The sequence below is a fragment of the Mastomys coucha genome, unplaced genomic scaffold (assembly GCF_008632895.1).
Source record: "Mastomys coucha isolate ucsf_1 unplaced genomic scaffold, UCSF_Mcou_1 pScaffold12, whole genome shotgun sequence".
In the NCBI taxonomy this organism is placed as follows: Eukaryota; Metazoa; Chordata; class Mammalia; order Rodentia; family Muridae; genus Mastomys; species Mastomys coucha.
In genome coordinates this window covers 57,485,395-57,492,842 of record NW_022196894.1, presented here as the reverse complement: position 1 = coordinate 57,492,842, position 7,448 = coordinate 57,485,395, and the positions used below count along the sequence as shown (strand labels likewise).

General features: G+C 35.8%; 1 protein-coding gene across 5 annotated transcripts in view; it reads left to right on the top strand.

The window, feature by feature from the left end:
• The window catches only part of Epha6 (EPH receptor A6), a 922,972-nt gene that overhangs the window by 516,100 nt on the left and 399,424 nt on the right, over nucleotides 1–7,448 (top strand). Inside the window, exon 1 of one of the 5 annotated variants that reach the window (XM_031364194.1) lies at nucleotides 7,022–7,110. The exons of 3 other annotated variants lie outside the window; for them this stretch is intronic. The gene's annotated coding sequence lies outside the window, so the exon portion shown is untranslated. Of the gene's footprint in view, nucleotides 1–7,021; nucleotides 7,111–7,448 lie in introns of those variants that run through there. One more of the 5 variants, XM_031364196.1, reaches the window with a different exon arrangement.

Here is a 7,448-nt window from a genome sequence, read left to right as displayed (position 1 = left end):
GTGTGTATGTGTGTGTGTGTGTGTGTGTGTGTGTGTGTGTGTGTATGTGCTCACACATGCATGTAGAATACAGATATAAACCAAGTTCTTCACATCTCTCTACTTGTAAACTCTTAATGGTTATATTATTGTCTTCATTAAATTGGTATGTTTTTGTTTGTTCTATAAAACTTAATGATAAGTAAAAGGCTTACACTTGATATTTGCTTCTTAAAAATAGAGTATTTTGTGGTTTTCATTAAAAATAGAGAATAGAATGTCTTTTCCATTTTTTATGACAATAATCACTATGTAATGTAATTTTAGCATGGAAATGTACTCATAAACACTTAATTTTTTTTTAATTTGTTTAACTTGTATTGCATTATGATGAGAAAAGTTATATGATTTCAATTTATCTGAATTGGTTAACATTTAAAAACATATTTTAAGTAATAAAATTAAATCACATTCTTGATTCCCTTTTGTATCCCAACTACTCTCAGAGACCCCCCCTTCAATACAATATCTTTTTTTATCATATTCCTTAAATTTTATAAAATATTATAACAATAAAAATGAGTATTATAAAAATTGTTTGATATAAAACAATAATCAATTTAGCAGTCTTATGTAGATGCTTGTCTACAGCAATACTGAAAATACATACATTTTTTTCAATATAAATTTTAAATAACTCCAAACATATTAACTGTATATTTCAAAATAATACACCACTACTAATATTTTCTTAAATGAACATAAATATATAAAGTCTTTTTGTTTGTTTTTTTGTTTTGTATTTAGTAGAGCTTAAAATCTTGGCTTTTATTGTGGTACAAGCCCAAAATAAGAACAATTTTTAGACACTGGATTTCATTGTAATAAAGCTGCACTTCAATGACCCTCACATCACAAAAGGATTTTACTTCCATCATAGCTAAGCTGAGAGTTGACAGTTCTGCTGCACCAAGGAACAAATTGTAGGCACGATTTTTGGGTACAGACTTCCTGCTATGGTCAAAGCTATTTGACTTGAGTGAGTGACTTTATTCTCAACCCACAGAGAAAAGGTTACATTCATTTAAGAAATGTTGTGTGTATTAACATGGTATATCCATAAAGTTATTCACCAACTGTTTCAATGAACAATGGTTTTGCTTGGAGGGTGGCAAAGACATTATGTGGAGTAAGAATTTGGTTCATTAGCTGTGATAATTTGGAAAAGCATTAATCTCAGAGAAAGTGTAACTTATAAAGTCCTCTTCTTCAAACTTGATACAGGAGTTACAAATGTCAAGCAAAGCATTCAGTCTTATTCTTTGTTGTTCTCTACAAGCCACCTCCCAAGTTAATTGTCTGTGTTTCTTTTGGGTACATAAATACTTTTGAAATATATAAGGTGTTCTGAAAATCATAGTATAGTGTAAAAGCATAAATAAAATACTATTAATAGTACTAATGAAATACTACTAATAGAGAGGCTGAGATAGGAGAAGCAAGATTTCAAGACCCTTATGTTGTACACAGCAAGACACTGTCATGAACAAACAAGCTGAAAGTGTATATAGAGTATACAATATCGGGCCTATTTCTCCAATTACCAAATTAGAGAGACCATTGGATGACAATCAACAAATTTCTAATTCGTCATATTTTTGGATTTCAGTTGATTAGGATATGTTGATAATATTAATTTTCATATTAAGATATTAAGAAAAAGTAATTGTCACTTCCTGTTGTTTTTGTTGTAAGAGGTGGAATTAGGTTTGTGTGGATTTGTTGAAAGATTACCTTCTTGCTTCTTCTAAGGTGTAGTTTCGCTCCTTATGTTGATGTTTTCCACCTATTATTCTTTGTAGAGCTGGATTTGTGGAAAGATATTGTGAAAATTTTGTTTTGTCATGGAATATCTTGTTTTCTCCATCTATGGTAATTGAGAGTTTTGCTGGGTATAGTAGCCTGGGCTGGCATTTGTGTTCTTGTAGGGTCTGTATGACATCTGCCAAAGATCTTCTAGCTTTCATAGTCTCTGATGAGAAGTCTGGTGTAATTCTGATATGCCTGCCTTTATATGTTACTTGACCTTTTTCCCTTACTGCTTTTAAAATTCTTCCTTTGTTTAGTGCATTTGGTATTTTTATTATTATGTGACAGGAGGAATTTCTTTTCTGGTCTAGTCTATTTGGAGTTCTATAGGCTTCTTGTATGTTCAAGGGCATTTTTTTCTTTAAGTTAAGGAAGTTTTCTTCTGTAATTTTGTTCAAGATATTTACTGGCTCATTACATTGGGAGTCTTCACTCTTCTATACCTATTATCCTTAGGTTTGGTCTTCTCTTTGCATCTTGGATTTCCTGGATGTTTTGGGTTAATAGCTTTTTGCTTTTGGCTTTTTGCATTTTCTTTGACTGTTGTATCAATGTTTTCTATGGTATCTTCTGCCCCTGAGATTCTCTCTTCTATATCTTGTATTCTGTTGGTGATGCTTGCATCTATGACTCCTGATTTCTTTCCTAGGTTTTCTATCTCCAGGGTTGTCTCTCTGATTTTGTTATTGTTTCTATTTCCATTATTAGATTCTGGATAGCTCTGTTCATTTCCTTCACCTGTTTGATTGTGTTTTCCTGTAGTTCTTTAAGGGATTTCTGTGTTTCCTCTTGAAGGGCTTCTAGCTGTTTACCTGTGTTCTCCTGTATTTCTTTGAGGGTGTTATTTATGACTTTTCTAAAATCCTGTATCATCATCATGAGAAGTGATTTTAGATCTGAATCTTGCTTTTCCGGTGTGATGGTGTGTCTAGGACTTGCTGTGATGGGAGAATTGGGTTCTGATGATGCCAAGTAACCTTGGTTTGTGTTGTTTATTTTCTTGTGCTTGCCCCTGCCATCTGGTTATCTCTAGTGCTACCTGTCCTTGCTAAATCTGACTGGAGCCTGTCCTTCCTGTGATCCTGGTTGTATCAGAACTCCTCAGAGTCAAACTGTCTGTGTGATCCTGTGAGTCTGGGATCCTGTGATCCTCTGCTTGTTAGAGCACCTGGGAGTGCAGCAACTTCCTCTGCATGTTTTGGGACTGGCAGCAGACTTTGTGCCCAAGTTCTGCTCAGGGTACCTGCCCCAGACAGACCAGAAGGAACCTGAGCCACTGGGCTAGTGGAGTTCCTGTGTGCCTGGGTCCTGCTGGTCCCAGTTACTCCCGGTATTGGGACAGATGTTGGGTCTTCCTCACCTCTGATCCTGGGTGTGTTAGAGTGCTTGGGAGTGGAGCTTCTTCTGGGTATTGTGGGACTGGCTGCAGAGCTTGTGCCCAAGGTCTGCTCAGGACACCAGCCCAGAGAGACCAGAAGGAACCCGAGCCACTGGGCTGTCTGAGTTTGTGTGTGCCTGGTCCTGCTGGTCCCAGTTACTTCCAGTGTTGGGACAGATGTCTTAATTTTTCATATAAATTATTATTATGAATTATCTAAAATAAAATTAGGTGTAATCATTTTTGTGAGGAAGAAATGTTCACTTCCCATTGTTTTTGAGTTTCTACAAGTACACTATATGTATAATCCCCATGTCTGAAATTCAGTATCATGATGGTAGGTTAATCACAAGACATCACTCACAAGGACAATCCCAAAACAGACTGGCAGCTGTCATCTTTCCCAGTATGTTAAGCATTTGAAAACTTAAAAGTTCTCAGTTCTGTGCTCATATCTCTTTCTGGTTTTAATATATAAAGTAAGTTACTTTAAACATAAGATAAAATTAGAATCCTATTTTACAAGTCATTTACTTTTGAAGACAGAAAATTGATCCAAGAATGGCTTGTTACTCGAGTTCATCAAACACAGTCTGTAGGTCTTCAGTCTTTTACGAAGTAGTCTCATAAGAAATACTGCTTTTGAGATAGTGTAATGTCATTTGAAATAGAGATCATTTCTGAAAGAAGATGCCATTTGATTCTAAGCTGATCTGTTATTAATACTCTCCTTAGTATTTCTAAGACTTCATCTATTGTAGCAAATTTTAAAAGCCATGAACCATCTCATTTTCTCTCCTTCTGTCAGAGAAACTTTTTCTTCCTTTCAAAAAACTCTTTACCTGATTCTTTAAAATTGGACATTTGTATTCCTGGACTGACAGGCAAAATTATTGGAAAAAAAGATAAGACTTGTTAGATATGTAATTCTTAAAAGAAACTTCCCAGTTTAAAATGGTGAAGCTTAGCTTCAGGATGACATCTACATTTATTTATCACTGTAGGCAAAACCTCTGCAAGTTAATCAAAAATCAAAAATTGCTCTCTGATAGTATTTATTGGTTTCTTTTTTTGGTGGGGGGGCAATAGAACTACACGGATTTCTCCATAATTCAAAAATTCCTAGATTTTAAGCCCATTGTAGATTCCAAAGTATTCAAGTATACCTTAAGACAATGCCCCAAATATACCAAAATTACTTCTTACTTCCATATTCCCATATCTGTAAGTGCATTTCTAAATCCCCAGTCACTGCCTCAGAACCCCCATCTTCTAATCCATTTGCCTCTTTCACCATTAAGAACCTCAAAACATATATCCACTAGTAATTCCATAGTCCTGCTTTGTTAACTTCCTCAGCACCTCATTTCCTAAAGCCAAAATTGCTTCAATAGATTTATAAATATTCTTCTCCATAATTCCTAACCTTAATCTATTCTATTCACATGGCTACTTTTAATTTTCCACACCTTTCATGACTGTGTTTAAAAACAGCCTCTCCTCCAGTGACGAGTACAATTTGTAGTTGGTTGTTCATACTCTGGGTGGATATAGCTGACAGTTCTTCTCAGACTTTTCCCAGTTTAATTCTCTGACAGACAAGTGTCATGAAAAAAGTAAACTTCTTATAAATATTTGGACCCTGATTACAAATATTAAGTTAATTCTTGAAAATATTAAAAAGGAACATTATTCAATATCTAAAGATAATGGGCACACGAACATGAATAAGTCACAGTTTATTAATCTTAAATAAAAAATTGTAGAGCTATATGTTATCTTGTTCATTTATATAATTTTTAATATCAGGAAAACTAACCTATAGTGAAGAAGTCATTTCACTAGTTTTCCTAGGATAGTAGTGCAGGGGAAAAAAGGAATTGCAAACAAGGCAAGAGAAACTTGTCAAGAGAAAATTATTAGTTTTCATGATGACAGTGATAGCTTGACATTTGTACATAACAAAAGGTATCTAATCATAAAGTTTACATTTTATAATTTAATCTATATAAATCTACTAAAATAAGGAAAACAATTTTCATAATGTGTCTTAATAGTAATGAATATAAATACTAATGGAATATAAATGGAATCGAAATTTCCCCAAATACATTAATTTTAGAAAATGTAAAGAACAGGATTAATTTAACTTCATGAACTTTATCCAAGCATGCAAATATTCAAAATAAAATATTCAGGCTTCTGAATGGAGGGTCAGTCCATCCAATAGTCTGTAACCATGTGTTCCAATTTCTCCTCATAGTGGCTATCAAAAAATGAAGAATATGAAGAAGTCTGTCAGAATGGTATTAAATAATCTTATCATTGCTTTATTTCTAGAGTTAAATAACTTTCTGTCTTTCACACTATCTGATGAAAATGCAAAGTTGACACCAGGAAGTTGGCCAATCATGTCTGAACTAGTATGGTCCATATTGAGATAGCAAGACATTTTCCAGCATCACTGCATTCTGTAATCACTGTGAAATTTTACTTTCTCAAGCAAATCAGTAAGTAGAGAGAACAATGTCAAGGAATGATGAATTATGCTGGAGGCAAGGCTGCAGACAAGAATGGAAGTAATAGCTTATGATTTCAGATACAAATCCCGTACTTTCCTATTAACAAACCAAGGAATGGGTATAAATAATAATCATTAGAACCACATCTGATGAAATGTAATAAGAATGCTACCATCTACATGCATAGATTACCAATGAGCTGGTGGAAATCCTTTGCTCTACTCACATGGAAATTATGAGTAAGGCAGGAAGAATTGTATGGGTAGAAACAGACTCTTGAGTGCTAAATGTTTATGGGCTGGGCTGACAGGCTTAAAGGTTTATAGATTTAGCCCTAACAACTAGAGGCTATGGCTCCAGGGCTTAGCCAGCTATCTGTAGATGTAGGGATTCAGGGAAGAGACAGGCTTAATGCTCTGGGCTCTGACTGCCACCATCTGGGCACTTAGCTGCTGGTGACACTTTTGGCTCTGATCAGCAACTCACATCAGCAGCAGTTGGCTGCCCTCAGCTCCAGCTGAGATTAGACCTCCTAAGCTGCCAGCGCCACTAGATTCATAGCTCTTGAGCCTCAGGTGTTGGAAGTCTCAGCTATCGAGTTTGACAGCTCCCAGAAATTCCTCGCACAATCAGGGGCTGCAGTCTGTTTAACTGCCTTTTGCTTCCTGCCTTCTTCTGCCATCTCTGGGCTTCGTCCTCATCTTTACTGCCTTTGTGCCCTAGTACAAATTCAGTGACCATAGATTTCTTTGGTTACCCTGTTACTACTACCTCTACTACTACTACTACTATGATTATGCCTATGCCTTCTTGCTAACTATGATGCTGTGGCTCTTACCATCTCACAATGCTCTGCTTATAACGATCATAAGTAGGTAAGAAAAGACCACTGGGTAGAGATTTTCACTGTTTAAATTTGGCCAAAATAAAGGGCATCTTTATGGTTATTTAATACATGAGCTGAAGAGTTTAATAATATAGAGGGGGGGTTATTGGAAATGGTATGTAAATGAAGGATTAATGTATAGCTGTCATGGCACAAGTTCTGCCAATAACTTGCTTCATGCTGAGTCACCGAAGGAAGGATGCACCCCTCAATTTGAGTGGCAAAATCTATGGGGAGCACTAAAGTGAAGTTCATGGAAACATCTTTTCTGGGATGCTATCTTCCAAGGCCAGTACAGGAATCTTGACTGAACAGGAATTCTGGAACTTCACTGAAGCCATCTTTGGAACTGGAATGTTCTCAGAGAAATAATGAAGTGTCCACAACAGTCAAGCTGTCTCCAGTACATTCTAGTAAGCTGCCAGAGACATAATTACTTGACTGACATTTCCTTGCTCCAGAATTGCCCTACACAAGTAAGAGTTGTATGTGCTGTCATTCAATGGCCTGACTGGCTATTGAGGTAGACTAACTCATTCACAGAAAAGTCAGAACAAATTTCTTAGCAATAAAGACTTAAGGTGCCCAAGCAGATGTAGAACATTATCAATTGACTTTAACAATGTTTACCAGTGTTTAGGTGTTTAATGGGCCAAACAGTGCTTATTAAAGTTGAATTTCCCCTTTAATCCCAGCACTTGGGAGGCAGAGGCAGGCAGATTTCTAAGTTTGAGGCCAGCCTAGTTTACAGAGTGAGTTCTAGGACAGCCAGGGCTATACAGAAAAACTCTGTCTTGAAAAACCAAAAAAAAAG